The sequence below is a fragment of the Neomonachus schauinslandi genome, chromosome 15 (assembly GCF_002201575.2).
Source record: "Neomonachus schauinslandi chromosome 15, ASM220157v2, whole genome shotgun sequence".
NCBI lineage: Eukaryota > Metazoa > Chordata > Mammalia > Carnivora > Phocidae > Neomonachus > Neomonachus schauinslandi.
In genome coordinates this window covers 16,027,914-16,042,630 of record NC_058417.1, presented here as the reverse complement: position 1 = coordinate 16,042,630, position 14,717 = coordinate 16,027,914, and the positions used below count along the sequence as shown (strand labels likewise).

The 14,717-nt window shown below is 45.3% G+C and overlaps 1 non-coding gene and 1 pseudogene across 1 annotated transcript; one reads left to right on the top strand and one right to left on the bottom strand.

The window, feature by feature from the left end:
* Window positions 1-3,441: 3,441 nt before the first annotated feature.
* Window positions 3,442-3,841, bottom strand: LOC110593182 (annotated as a pseudogene).
* An 8,918-nt stretch (window positions 3,842-12,759) lies between these two features.
* On the top strand, window positions 12,760-12,862 carry LOC123326764. The gene has a single exon (XR_006541308.1). It is a non-coding gene; the product is annotated as a U6 spliceosomal RNA (small nuclear RNA).
* Window positions 12,863-14,717: the final 1,855 nt, after the last annotated feature.

The window sequence follows — 14,717 nt, the reverse complement described above, 5'->3', positions numbered from 1 at the left end:
TTGATGTCATGACATTTGGCCTCTATGGAACTGAGGCACCTTGGACTTACATTCCTACCATTGATTTCCTATTTCACTGTTAATAATCTCAACCTGATGAAAAGGACTTTAAAGAACTGGACTAACCTTTCTGGTTTTCTAATACCTCATGTTTGATCATTAGCCAGATATGATTTCTTAGAAATTGACCCAGTTCTCTAACTTGCCGTGGAGGATAAATGGCCATGTCTAGGATGACACCAAAGTCTGTGGCAAATGTAACTAACGCACAAATGGATTCCACTCAGAAAAGTAAAATGATTGCGCTCCATTCTCCTTTTGGGTCAGAGATTGTTTAGCCTGGTCTCTACTCAGATGCAGGGCTTTTCATCATGGTCTTTATAAACCAAGCTTGTCATTCTTTTATAAACCTGCATATCCTTAAGCTTCTCTGGGAAAAGAAAATAAGGACTAAGTGACTCTGAGGGATGTTTATTGGATAAAAAGCTGAGACAAAGCTGAGCCATGTCTTGAGGGATCTTGAAATCAATTCCAGTCACACTTTACCATGATGAAAGATGTTTCCTCATGAAAAATGCCAATACAGATTTTTAAAAATCTATTCCAAATGCACTTTCTTATGTTTTTGCTTTTAAAATAGCTTCTTGGAACCAGATTTATTGTATATGTACTTAATTTTTGTTCTCATCTAAATGTGCATTTTCTGACTGTATAGGAGAAGCTTTGTTATGTAATTTAATAATAAATTAGAAATCTAAATGGTTGTGCCTGTGGTTGTTTATATTGAAACGGTACCATCGAGGCAGTTTGCAGTAGTAATTATGAAATCTTTGGTATCTGTAAGTATTTCTCATGATGTCCTAAAACCCAGGGTGAAACACCACAGGTACTGAAAAGCTGCCCATCACCTATTGTTCGAAAACATCATAGGAATATTCCACTGATAACCCAAGAAATGAAGGAGAATCTCTTCTCAAAATGAAACTTCAGAAGGTATGGTGGAATGTAAAATTGTAGAATTTAGCAAGAGAAATGGGTTTTTACCCTCCCTGAATAATGACTTTTTATACTACAGACCAGAACTTGATTCTCTACCCCACCAGAGAATTTGAAAATCCCTCATGTTCCATTACCTCTCCAAAATGTCCTTATTCATGTTTTCTGCATCCTTTTTTAAAATAACAGTATAATTGAAATAAAATGCATGTACTATAAAATCCGCCCTTTTAAAGTGTACTGAAGGGTTTTAGTTACTATTAGTTGTGCAACCAGCACCACTAACTTCAAAACATTTCATCGTCCCAAAAAGCAGCACTGTCCCCATTAGCAGTGACTCCCCACCCCCATCTCTGGCCTTTTTATCCAACCAGACTGTTCTGTATTGGCCACCCCAGTTTTTCGCTCTCATCCATTCACATGGTTTCCAAAGTACCCCCTTCTTTCTTGAGATCCTAACCTTTTGGCTATGAACCTGTGCCCAGCCCTGTATGTGTGCATCCCCACGTAGACATACATAAAATCCAACACCACTCTTAGTGAGGTTAGCCATCCCTTTTACAGATAAGGGGACAAGCCCAGAAGGATTCAGTGATTTGCTCAAAAGCAGAGTGAACAGTAAGTAAAGCAAGGATTTGAATCTTGAGGGCTTTTTGATGCCAAATACTGTGCTAGTTCCGCAAAATACCATTTAATCTGTACTGCATGATTATGAGAGAAGATAGGAAAGAACCACCAATTTTGCCTGGTTTTAAAAGTGATACATTAAAATCTCATTTAAAGTCCTACAGCTTGGTTATTTTCAAGGAATACTAACTAGTGGCTGAGTGCTTAGTAAAGAGGATTTGTTTGTAAATCACTTCCTTTATGAGAACTAATGTAATGCATTGAAGTTGTTTTTAAAAAAAAAAAAAATGGTTTTTAGTGGCTTTAATTGGACCAAACTTCCTGTTCAACTCTTCCTACCTTCTAGTGTAGAACCTCACAGTTCTTCCTAGAGATGGCCAACTGGCGGTGGTATGCTCCATTTTCCTTTCTGGTTGGAATGGCTTTGATGGGCTGCCACTCCTATGGAACCTGCCCTTTCCTTGGGAAAGGATCTGAAGCCCTGCCCCAACATGCCTTGTCTGATGGCAGAGATGCCTAGAATTTAAATTTTAAAAAAGGGGGGTGGGTGGCTGGAGAATCTCACTGAAGATACTATCAGGACATTTTCTCTTGTTTCTCTACAGCAAAAGCCAGGAGAAAAACAAGTATTAGTCATCCTGAATATATTTGCTGGCTGAATTGGAACAAAGAGGAATGCACTTTAGCCTGATGCCTTCCGCTCCGCCCAGCTAAGATTCCTCAGCTTACAGAGCTCTTTATTACTAAGTCTCTGAAAACACTTAAAAGCTAAGAAGATTGGGTGCTGAAAATCTGCAACTGCTTAGAGGAATCCCAGAGATCACTTGACGATGTTCTGCTGCCCTCGTCAAATTATCATCTAATTTGTTATCCTGATCTGTGGTATTCTGTTTCCCTCTTTGGGATACAAAGCTCTTAGGAAACTGACACTTTCTCTTAATTAGTGCATTTCTTCTAGATATTCTCAAGCATCCAATTAGTTCATGCTTTTACTGGTGAAATTGCTTACAGCTTGAGGGAGAGCAGGCAAATATGATTGGTAACTACTTTTAAATCACTGCTGAAAAAGTATGGTTTAAACATAATCATTTCCCCCAAAGTGACTAGTTATCTCTATGAGTGTGGCATATAATTCATAATTCTCCCGGATGTATGTGCACTCATGGATAATGTGCTAAGAATATGGCATTGTGTTTTTCACTCTGGAATAAGTCCTCAGTCCCCACCTTGTCCTGTCCTGTCCCCCATTGCATGTCCCACAAGCTAGGGCCCTATTGTTCATTACTAACCGCATGTGACCATCCTGAGCTGGGTGTCCTACCTCTCATGTACCCCCTTTCAACGTGCTCTGCACACAGCTGCCTGGTTTATCTTCCTGAACAACTTCCAACCTCTCATCGCTCTGTTCAAGAATATCTGGCAGCTCCCTATTATGTTTGCCAGTGTGTTATAGTGAGTTATCATCACTCGGAATATACACCCAGCACTTCGCTACATTCATACATCACACAAAATCCTGTTCACTTCATGAGGTAGTAGTCTTTTACAGATAAGGAGACAAGCCCAAGAGACCAGAGTACTCTTTTTTTTTTTGAACACCACGTGAGCTTTATTTGCACAATCTGTGTAAGATTTCTGAATCTCTCCCGATGAGGGAAGAAGGGGCCTTCTCACACCTGTTATTAAACTGCAAATTAATTGTTGATCAAACTTACCGTTGACAATTTTTAGCCCGCTTTAATTACTGTGATCATCAAGGGGGAAAAACCTTTTCGTAAGACACTCAGCTGCAAAGGGCAGGCAGCGTGGGACTCGCCCTCAGTGATCCTGCACCGCCCTGGAAAATGCGCCTTCGGGCTCTTTCCCGCCCCCCAGGGCGGCCGCAAATCCTGCCTGTCGCCTCCTTTTGGCCAAAGCCGCCAGAGATGTAAAAGTCTTCGCTCCATAGACGGCTCCATCCGCAAGTACTGTTGCGCTCCGCCTGGCGCCTAACTAAACGGACAGTGAACGCTGGGTCCTGGGAGGCAGCTGTCATGGGACTCATCCAGAGTGTCCCCGCGTCCCTCTTCAGTCTCCCTGCTTTGGCGCATTCCACAAACGCTCTGGTCACAGCTCTGAGCGCCGGCCTGAAGCACCGAACCTTCCTTGGCCGGAAGTGCCGCGCGCCCTGCAGCCCCTGGACCCGCGCGTGGCGGCCAGTGAGGCGGCTCCGCAGCCAGAATTACGCCCCCACCGCCACCCCCAGCCCAGCCCAGCCCAGCCCCCGCCATCCACCGCCCTTTGCCTTCGGAGCGCTTCCTCATCCCTTGCGAGCTGCACGCTGCGGGGCTGCCCAATGCACTAGCAAGAGCAGCCGTCCTGTATTGTGCCGCCGGCTCGGACACTTCTAGGCCATGGGCCAGGGCACTGAACCGCTCTCAGTTCAGCTTTCTTATCTGCAAAATGGACTCTAGCAACTTTGCGCAGTTGTAAAGATTGAATCAAGTAAAAGATAACAGTGGTACAGAATTCCTCAGAATGTTCTCAAGAAATAATGGGGGGTGGGGAGAGGGAGTTTTCCAGACGACCGCAAGTCCCTGGGGAGCCAGGGCAGCGTCTGTTCCTTAATACCGTGTGCATGAACTTTATGCAGAAACTGTCACGCAACTCTTCTAAATTCAGTTAAATCTGACTCAGAGCCCCATCCTCCGGGGCTTAGCAAAAAAAAGAAGAAAAAATAATAATCTTGGTCATAATTGAATCTCCTTCCCTTTGCCTCTGGGTTGTGCAAAGCTTCCAAGAGTCTTTCAATGTCCAGAAGGTGCGGAGCAGGCACTCTGATCCACACTGAACCCCACTGATATGTGTTCACTATCTGAGCCCACAGAGTCCTCCTTGAAGCCACCAGCCGCTTTGCCTCCATGTCACCTTTGGGCACACAGATCTTTGCCAAAGAGCTCCTGGGCCTGGGGCTCAGCCTCCCTGGCGCACCCCAAACCATAGCCATTCCCCTGAGCTGGGGGCACTGTGAGGGAAGGGGACACTGGCAGAGGGCGAGGCCCCGCTGATACCAGGGACCACCCCCCCCACCTCCCAGTCTGCCAGCGTGCTCCCAAGGTTCCCTCGCTCTTCCCACCTTCCTCTTGACCCTCCCACCCCCTCACCCCCACCCCCACCCCATGAGATGCCACTCTCCCAGACACAGACTGTTGAGGTCTCCTCTGTGGGCTGGTGAAGTGAAAGAATGAGAGGCTAACTCCCTCAAGAGCTCCTCCCCCGCGGTGGTAACCTCAATACCTGGCACAAGGTGGGCATTAAGTGCTTGTTGAGTAAATGGAGGAAGGAATTAAAACAAAAAACGCCACAGTTTTAACCCTAATTTGCTGTGTCTGGAAGCTCAGGACCCACACCCCAGCTCTCAGGGGTAGTCCTGCCCGTGTCTTCTTGTCTCCACACGGCTCAGAGGGAGGGCCTCCCAGAGCACCCTGTGAGCTGCCCACTCCTTAGGATTGGGCAGTACAGAATCTGAGTCCTTCCAGGCCCCTCCCTCGGGGGACATTTAGCAGTGTCTGGAGACATCTTTGCTTGTCACAACTGTGGCCGTTTGTGGGTAGAGGCCAGAGATGCTGCCAAATATCCTACAGTGCACAGGACAGCCACCCCCACCTGTGGCAAAGAATCATCCAGCCCCAAGTGCCAGGAGCGCCAATGTTGAGAAACCCTGGCTCAAACTGAATTCATGTTAAAGTTGACAGCATCCCTCCAGGGATGAAGATTACTCAGAGGTTCCCTAACCACTGATTCCTCCTCACTGCCCTTGGCTGCCTCCAACTGCTTATAGGACAGAGCGGGCCCCGTGATCTTCACTGCCCCTTGTTCTACCTTTCCCTCCTTCACCCCATTCCTTCCTCAGCCCCACAGCACACTGTCACCATCCCGAGTGATTTGATGTGCCAAGGGCTTTGTAAGGTTCCTCCTTTGGAATGGCTTCCTTTCCAAGCCTGCCTGTGAAACACGTCCTCCTTGTTTGAAAACCCTACCTGTGGGAAGTAACTGCTTAATGGGTACGGGGTCTCTTTTTGGGGTGATGCACTGTTTCAGAACTACATAGAGGTAGTGGGAGCACAATGATGTGAATACACTAAATGCCATTGAACTGTACACTTTTTTTTTTTTTTTTTTTTTTTTAAAGATTTTTTTTATTTATTTGACAGAGAGAGAGATAGCGAGAGCAGGAACACAAGCAGGGGGAGTGGGAGAGAGTGAGAAGCAGGCTTCCTGCCGAGCAGGGAGCCCGATGTGGGACTCGATCCCAGGACCCTGGGATCATGACCTGAGCCGAAGGCAGACGCTTAACGACTGAGCCACCCAGGCGCCCTGAACTGTACACTTTTAAATGATCTGCGTTGGGGCGCCTGGGTGGCTCAGTTGGTTAATCATCTGCCTTCGGCTCAGGTCATGATCCCAGGGTCCTGGGATTGAGTCCCACATCAGGCTCTTTGCTCAACGGGGAGCCTGCTTCTCCCTCTGCCCCACCCCTGGCTTGTGCTCACTCTCTCTCTCTCATAAATAAATAAATATTTTAAAAAGTGAACCATTTTGGGCGCCTGGGTGGCTCAGTTGGTTAAGCGACTGCCTTCGGCTCAGGTCATGATCCTGGAGTCCCTGGATCGAGTCCCACATCAGGCTTCCTGCTCGGCAGGGAGTCTGCTTCTCCCTCTGGCCCTCCCCTCTCTCATGCGCTCTCTCTCATTCTCTCTCTCTCAAATAAATAAATAAAATCTTAAAAAAAAAGTGAACCATTTGATCACCATAATCAAGATAGTAGACATATCTATCATCCTCCAAAGTCTCCTTGTGCCCCTTTGTAAATCCCTCCCTCCAACCCTTCCTCACCCTCTCATCCTCAAGCAACCGATGCTCTGCTCTCTGTCTCTAGATTAGGTGACATCTTCTAAAGGTTTATATCAATGGTGTCATACAATATGTACTCTTTTGGAGTGGGTCTGGCTTCTTTCATCTAGCATAATTATTTTGAGATGTATCCATGTTGTGTCTACCAATAGATCATTTCTTTTCTTCTTGCTGAATAGTATTCCATTGTATGAATGCAGGACAATGTGCTCATCAACTTCTCTGTTGTTGGGCATTTGGGTTGTTCCCCATTTGGGACCATTACAAATAAACCTGCTGTGAACATTCACACACCTGTCTCTGTGTGGGCATGTATTTCCCTTTCTCTTAGGTAAATACCTAGGAGTGGAATGACTGGATCCATTGGCCAGTGTGTATTTAACTTTTTAAGAAATTGCCAGGTTGGGGCGCCTGGGTGGCTCGGTAGTTAAGCGTCTGCCTTCGGCTCAGGTCATGGTCCCAGGGTCCTGGGACCATGACCTGAGCCGAAGGCAGACGCTTAATCGACTGAGCCATCCAGGTGCCTCCAAAGTGTACCATTTTATAATCTAGTCTATGAGAGTTCCAGTTCATTCACATCCGCATTGACACTTGGTATAAGTCTGTTAAGTTTTAGCCATTCTCATGGGTGTGTAGTAATGTCTCGTGGTTTTAGTCTACATTTCCTTAATAACTAATGATGTCAAGCTCTTTCATGTGTTTATTTGTCGCCTATATATCTTTCTGGGTGAAATGTCTGTCTAAATCTTTTGCTCACTTTTATGGGTTATTTTGTGTGTGGAATATCGGGAAAGGTATTGGAGACGGTAGGAGCTGCCGCCTCTGGGAAACAGAACGAGCAAACTGGAGGCCACAGTCGAGAAGGACTCTTCATTTCTCACCCTGCATATGCTGCATCTTATAATTGTTTATATTTTTTAAAAGGGAAATAGGCTGCTTAGACAAATGTCACTATTGAAACCACGTTTTATAACGGATGGATGGGGACTGTTCTGTTTAGCCAAGAGCAGTTCAGAAACTCCACACTGGTAGGAAATTGGAGCGCTGAAGCCTTAATGGAACCGTGAGCTTTTTACATCACATCATATTTAATCATTCATCGTGACACACCAGTAGCGATGCTGCTGTCTGGGCCAGGACTCCTCTAAGACCCCATCAAGCAGGGCTTGGTATTTATGCTTCTGGGTTTGTTTTTTAATTATAAAGATTTTATTTATTTATTTGTCAGAGAGAGAGCACAAGCTGGGGAGAGAGGTGAAGGGGGAGGGAGAAGCAGACTCCCAGCTGAGCAGGGAGCATGACGTGGGACTCGATCCCAGGACCCTGGGACCATGACCTGAGCAGAAGGCAGACGCTTACCAGACTGAGCCACCCAGGCGCCCTGCTTTGTATTTATGTTTAAGCGGATATTGTTCCAGCTTGTTAATTTCCTCCTTCTTCCCTGCTGAAGCTGGCCTATGGAAAGAAAACCCAAGACTGGCTCTCTCCCCCCTTGTCTGTGATAGAAGATTTGGTAAAGTCTCCTTCCCATACCCTGCTTTCCACTTCCAGCCCTGCTTCCCACCTGGGACATGACTTGGATTTGTAGCTGTTCTGATCCAGGGGAGGAGATTTCCTCATCCAAGTTCATGTCCTTTTAAGAAAGCAATGGTGAATTAATAAGAAATGCTTTATCTTCTAAGACCTTTATGTGACTCTATTCTGGTCCTGCTCTTTGATCCAACCCACTAATCAGTTCATAAAAATTTCACATAAACTAAAATTCATCTCCTAGGCTGGGCTGGGCTCTATCAGATTAATATTTAACTCCAAGGAAGCATGGACATTTGCCTTAAAGAAGTTCTTTAGGGCGCCTGGGTGGCTCAGTTGGTTAAGCGACTGCCTTCGGCTCAGGTCATGATCCTGGAGTCCCGGGATCGAGTCCCACATCGGGCTCCCTGCTCAGCAGGGAGTCTGCTTCTCCCTCTGACCCTCCCCCTCTCATGCTCTCTGTCTCCCATTCTCTCTCTCAGATAAATAAATAAAACCTTTAAAAAAAAAAAAAAAAGAAACAGGCACACATGGTCCAAACGCTGTTACCCCAACTTATTTCAGAATAACACCTTGGAGTTGTATACCTAGAATGGGGGGGGCTAAGTGACTGCCTGTAAACCTCTTCAATTTGTCACCCTTCAGACTTCAAAAGACTCTAGACTGGGGGCGCCTAGGTGGCTCAGTCGGTTAAGCGTCTGCCTTCGGCTCAGGTCATGATCCCAGGGTCCTGGGATCGAGTCCCGCATCGGGCTCCCTGCTCGGCGGGGAGTCTGCTTCTCCCTCTCCCTCTCCTCCTGCTCCTGTACTCTCTCTCCCTCACTCTGTCTCTCAAATAAATAAATAAAATCTTAAAAAAAATAAATAAAAATATTGAAAGGAGGGCGCCTGGGTGGCTCAGTCGGTTAAGCGTCTGCCTTCGGCTCAGGTCATGATCCCAGGGTCCTGGGATCGAGTCCCACATCGGGCTCCCTGCTCGGCAGGGAGTCTGCTTCTCCCTCTGACCCTCCCCCCTCTCATGTGCTCTCTCTCTCATTCTCTCTCTTGCAAAGAAAGAAAGAAAGAAAGAAAGAAGTTCTTTATTGTAGGGAAGGATCTACATTGTTGTCATTACTTGAATGTCATTGACATTTTATTTCAACCTACAACTCCCTGTATTCCTCTGTTGAAAATGGGAAATTCTTATGGAATTTGAAGTGTCACTGGTTCAGCATCTAAGGGTTTTTGTATTAGTTTTTTCCTGACAAAAGAAGTGTGCGTTTATTATGGAAACAAGGATCATTAGAAAAATTCAAAGAAAATAAAAATTCCCTGTTTCATCAACATTCTATGATAACGACTAACACTTGAAATGTTTTTCATTCTTGAAAATATCTGAACACTTATGTGCGTATTTTTTTAAATTTGGGATCATGTGGTACATATTGTCAGATTTTTTTCACGGACTAGAGCATGTACAGCTTCTATATGATTACATTTGCATATGCAACATACTTTTCAGTGGCCGCACTGAATTTCATTATGCAGACACCCAACTCCTGATTGTTTAATTATACAAATACAACCAACACCCTATTTTTTAAATTTTTTATTTTATTTATTTATTTTTGAGAGAGAGAGAGCACAAATGGGAGAGTGGGGCAGAGAGAGAGGAAGAGAGAATTCCAAACAGACTCCACACCCAGCGCGGAGCCCAACGCGGGGCTCGATCCCATGACCCTGAGATCATGACCTGAGCTGAAATCAAGAGTCAGACACTCAACTGACTGAGCCACTTAGGGACCCCACCAACACTCTGTTTTTTAACTCTAACATGGTTTCCAGTTTTTACCCCATTATAGATAACTGAGCACACTTGATTTTTCTTTTTAAAAATCTTGAAAGAAGGAAACATTCTGCCAATTCTCAAGACATCTGTAGCTTCTTGGCTTCTTTCTGTGTGTGTGTGTGTGTGTGTGTTTTTAATTGGACTTAGTTGAGCTCTCCAATTTGCCATGAAGAATGTCTAGGCTATTTCTTGTGGATATAAACAAAAGAGATCCCAAGGAGGATGACACCAGATTAGAGAGAGTAGCACTCGCCCATTTAGAGTTGGCCAAGAATAGTTTTCATGGAAGAAGGGCTGCAGAGGACCAAATGACCTCCCCCAGAAGGTTCCGTTTAAACTCTAAGTCTTGGGGAGCTTAGGTGGCTCAGTCAGTTGAGCATCCAACTCTTGATTTGGGCTCAGGTCATGACCTCAGGGTGGTGGGATCAAGCCCTGCTTTGGACAAGGAGCTCAGCAAGGAGTTTGTTGGAGATTCTTTCTCTCCCTCTCTCTCTGCCCCTCACCCCACTCGCTCGCTTGCTCTCAAATGAATAAGTAAATCTTTTAAAAATAAATAAAATAGGGGCAGCTGGGTGGCTCAGTCGGTTAAGTGTCCACCTTCGGCTCAGGTCATGATCCCAGGGTCCTGGGATCGAGCCCCGCATCAAGCTCCCTGCTCAGCGGGCAGCCTTCCTCTCCCTCTCTCTCTCTCCATCTGCCCCTCCCCACCGCTCGCTCTCTCTCTCTGACAAATAAACAAAATCTTTAAAAATAACAATAAAATAAATAAAAATAAAAACAAATAAATAAAACTCTAAGTCTCATGGTCACTGCCTGTTCTTTGGAACACTCCCCCTCCTATTTGTTGGTTCGTTACTATGACCGTTCTCCAATCCTTATTGCATACTGGAATCACTTGGGAAAGAGGGGTTTTAAATATACATATTTGCCAGATTTACCCCAATTGGACTTGGGGTGGAGCCTAGGCATTGGAATTTTGTTTTCATCTCTCTAGATTATTCCAACTTGCAGCCAGGACTGAGAGCCTCAGCTTTTATGGCGTTTTACTCCTCCAGTGGGGCTGGAGGTGCTGCCCTTGGTGCTGAATCTCTTTAGGCCCCAGGCTACTCTCAGGGAGTCGCCACTTCCCACTCTGCTCTGCCAAAGTCATAAGCAGCTGTTTCAGAAATGCTGATGCACAGAGGAAACAGTATCCCAGCTCACTCCTAGTGATTAGGGTGGAAAGATCAGCATTTCACTACAGCTGCATCCACCTCCCTAGACAGCCAATTAGCCACAGAAACGGCAGACACTGCCTAAAGGAGCTCTTTCAGGGCTGAGCTTCTAATGCCCAGAGCACATTAGGTAGCTAAACAATACTATATTCACATCAGGCAAGACCATCTTGCTTTGGGTTGTAGTACTTGCTTCCTGGAGAAAGGGGGCCTCACCTTAGAGGTGGAACTTGGTAGCACCTGGATAGATGGGGAAGAGGGAAGGGCGTGCCTTGCACTGGGGGGACATGGCCGGCTGTGAAGGAGGGAACGTTAGACCCAGAGTCGGAAGATGTGGGTTTGAATCTCCTCTCTACTTTTGTCTAGCAGCAGGACCTTGCTAATGGTCGATTCCTTCTCTACAAAACAACAATAAAGATGGGCGCCATAATTGTGCGCTAATTATGTTGTCAGAGTTATGGGAGGTAACGTTCATAAGCATATCAACAAATCCAGGGGTGCAGGGCTGACCTGACAGAAGAGAGATTTTTTAGTTTGTACTAATGGTCAGAAACCAGGCCTCTTAAGAATGCTTCTTCAGTCCCCACTCTTGCTGATGTGGGGGAGGAGAGAATATGCAGGGGGTGGCGGCAGCGATCTTCAACAATAGTAAGAGCAGCTAAGGGGGTGAAATGTGAGATCTATTCTGTGTGGTGGCAGGGGAGAGACAGCTGGAGGCCAGCAATCAGTAGTTTAACAAGCCCTCCAGGTGAGTCTAACACACACAAATAGCTGAGAACCATTGCCCTGGAGCATTTCTTTGTATGGATACCCACATTCTGTTTAACCATCCTACTGTAGATGGATAATTGTTAGTTTGGAACTATTACAAAATGGGCTGGTCTGAACATCATTGAACATAGGTTTTGGGACACATATGTACACTTTTCTGCTGGTTATATATACCTAGGAATAAGGTTGTTGGATTATAAGTTTATAAGTATATTTAGAATACTTAGCCTTAGGATATACTGTCACAGTTTTCCAAAGTGATCATACCGGGTTTCCATCCCCACCAATGATGTATGAATATTCCAGTTTCCACATCCTCACCAACACTTGGCTTTGTCAGTCTGAATTTGCATATGATCCAGCAACTCCATTTCTTGGTATATGTCCCCAAAGAATTGAAATCAGGGTCTCTAAGAGTTATCCATACACTGATGTTCATAGCATTATTCACAAGAAGCAAAAGTTGGAAGAAACCCAAGTATCTATTGATGGATGAATGGATCAACAAAATGCATTATGCATGTCCAGTGGAATATTATTTAGCCCTAAAAAGGAAGCAAATCCTAACACATTCCACAACATGGATGAACCTTGAGAACATTAGGCTGAGAGAAGCCAGTGACAAAAAGACAAATATTGTATGATTCCACATATTATATGAGGCACCTAGAGCAGTCAAATTCTTAGAGACAGAAAATAGAATAGAAAATAAGTGGTTGCCAGAGGACTCGGGGAGGCAGAGGTGGCAACGTGGAGTTAGTGTTTAATGGGTGCAGAGTTTTAGTTTTGCAAGATGAAAGGAGTGCTGGAGATGGGGGGTGGTGGTGGTTGCCAAGAGGTGAATGTATTTAATACTACTTACTGAACCGTACACGTAAAAATGAGTAAGATGGAAGATGGGTGCTTGCTTTGGCAGCGCGTAGACTAAAATTGGAATAAGGGAAGATTGGCATGTCGCTGGTGCAAGGATGACATGAAAATTCATGAAGCGCTTCATTTTTTCAAATGAGTAAGATGGTAAATTTGATGTTACATGTATTTTACCACAATTAAAAATGAAGAATAAACACTGTGGGCTTAAAACTGAAGAGAGATTCTCTGCTGTCAGGGTCAAAGCCAAAGATGTCATTTTCATTCTGCAGTGCTCCTAGCTGTGTGTAATCACAGTAACTTGGACATTTATAAACCTTTGTGTTCTCATCTGTAAAATGGGAAAACGAATTCCCCTTTAAAAGAGGTTGTCATGGGGATCAAATGAGTATATAGGAAAGTAAGTGATACATAGTAGATGTTCAGTAAATGTTAGTTGAATGTGAATGTCATCTAAAATAGAGCTTCTGGGAGTGGAATTGAGGATCTTATGATTTGGTAATTGGCATTAAGAAGGAGACTGAAGTTGTTTTTTTTAAGATTTTATTTATTTGTCAGAGAGAGAGCACAAGCAGGGGGAGTGGCAGGCAGAGGGAGAAGCAGGTTCCCCGCTGAGCAAGGAGCCCAATGTGGGACTCGATCCCAGGATCCTGGGATCATGACCTGAGCCGAAGGCAGATGCTTAACCCACTGAGCCACCCAGGCATCCCCAGGAGACTGAATTTTTTAGTGAAAATGAAAATCTGCAGTTTGCTATTTAACTCATCTGTGTGCTCTACTAACCATCTGTAAAGGGGGTGACTTCTTCATGTCTCTTCTCTCCAAACACATGCCCATGTCCCCAGATGGAGGGTTTTCTTAATTTCTGCCTCACTGAATTCCTACTTTGAGACAGGAGAAGGCTCAAGGGAGGTGGTTTTCCTTCCTTGCAGGACCAAATATCCTCCTGAGAATGAGCCTCCAGGGCTCAGCTTCCCCCAAACATAAGCCCTACCTCCCTGCACCCCTGATCTGCCCTGGGAGATTCCCCTGAGCCAACGGAGGCATCCTGGGGCAGAGGGCTCTCGAGACTGCAGCTGCTGGGGCATGAGTTTTTCAGGGAGGCTCCTCTGGCAGGCAGGACTTTGCCCTTGACGTAGGTGGGCCAATCAGAGCTGCCACTGGGGCCAGAAGTGGGCTGGAGGAAACTTTTAAGAACAGATTCCCCAGAAACCCCAGAAACATGAGCAGCAATCCAGAGTTGAAAACTCTAAGGCCTCTCATTAAAATGATGCTTTGGCTTGTGAAGTTCTCGTATTCTGGTTTCATAAGAGCTGATGGCTGTAAGTGATCAGAAAGAAGACTGAGAGCCTCGGAGGAGGCAGCTGGGAAAGAGCCTGGATTTGGGGAACAGAAAGACTTATGCTGGATTTTAAACTACAAACTGTCAGGAGCTGTTGTGTTGGATCACACTTGTGAACTTTTGCTGGTGTGGGAGACAGCAGGTGCAACAGTCGTCTCAAAAGCTGCTCTGAGATACTTTTCGGTTTCGAAAGAGCAAAGATCCAGAGAGGTGGGGAAATTTATTTTTAATTAGCAAGTGCAATTGACAGATTTCATTTGAAGTGAACTATTACAATTGGTGAACTTCTACCCTCTCTTGCCTACTACCATCTCCTGTGGGTGATCACAACTGAGTGAAAATCTATACATTGCCCTGCATTCATTCATTTGTCAGATATGCAATAAAGCACCTCCTCTGTGCCCAGCCTTTTCCTGGGCTCTGGGCATTAACTGGGTACAAGAGAGACTGAAGACAGATTTTTGGGCTTCTGTGCAACTCAACTTATATACACTGCATACACACAGCCAACCAAACAAAAACCCGGCAGCAAATGCTTTGAAGAAAGGAAGAAAGAAGAAGAAGAAGAAGAAGAAAGGAGAAGGAGAAGAAGGAGAAGGAGAAGAAGAAGAAGAAGAAGAAGAAGAAGAAGAAGAAGAAGAAGAAG